The sequence below is a fragment of the Ochotona princeps genome, chromosome 7 (assembly GCF_030435755.1).
Source record: "Ochotona princeps isolate mOchPri1 chromosome 7, mOchPri1.hap1, whole genome shotgun sequence".
In the NCBI taxonomy this organism is placed as follows: domain Eukaryota; kingdom Metazoa; phylum Chordata; class Mammalia; order Lagomorpha; family Ochotonidae; genus Ochotona; species Ochotona princeps.
Genome location: NC_080838.1, coordinates 12,902,655 through 12,903,393, shown reverse-complemented (window position 1 = coordinate 12,903,393; position 739 = coordinate 12,902,655). Strand labels below are relative to the sequence as shown.

At 40.9% G+C, this 739-nt stretch overlaps 1 non-coding gene across 1 annotated transcript; it reads left to right on the top strand.

The window, feature by feature from the left end:
• The first annotated feature begins 217 nt into the window (after positions 1 to 217).
• On the top strand, positions 218 to 429 carry LOC118759102 (small nucleolar RNA U3). Its single transcript, XR_004995981.1, has one exon. It is a non-coding gene; the product is annotated as a small nucleolar RNA U3 (small nucleolar RNA).
• Positions 430 to 739: the final 310 nt, after the last annotated feature.

Genomic DNA, 739 nt, shown 5'->3' with positions numbered 1-739 from the left:
CAAATGTGTACAACCACTGCAGGATGGGCCCAAGGCCAAAGCAGGGGCTGGGAATGCATTTACTTCTCCCAGTTGGATAACAGGAAACCAGTTATTTAGACCAGGATTTGCATTAGCATGAAACTGGCACCAGGACTGGAACCCCAGTGCTCTATTACAGGAACATCCTAACCACTAAGCCAAACACCTGCACCTGTACATTTCTTCACTTAAACTGAAGACTTTACTCTCAAGGACTATTCTTGAACTCAGTGCCTGGAGACCTTTGTCTGATTGTGTCAAGCACTACAGTCACTGGGGGAGTGGGGGATTCTCTCCTCAAAGTGAGGCCAGCACTTGGCCTTGCTTTGCTTTACTGCCAGTTGTCACTGATGAATGTGCTTCTCCTCCCGTGGGAGAGTAGGGGGAAAAGAGTGCCCTCTAAGTGGCTTCTGCTAAAAACAAACAAAACAATAGAGAGTTTATAAAGCGCATATTTTTATAACCTTGTTATTTAATATTGTCAATACCAGTGGGAATGGAGTTACAATGTCATTTTAAGTGGCCACATGGTAACCCATTGTATGGATATTGTAATTCATTTTAACTAATCCACTGCTGTTGGACATTTGTATTTTTTCTATTTGTTGTTGTTGCTGAAATTGCTGATATTACTATTTTAAACAATTACACTTCTTAGTACATATATGTCCTCCTAATCTACCCAATTGACTCCAATAAATAAATTGGTCCTAGAATT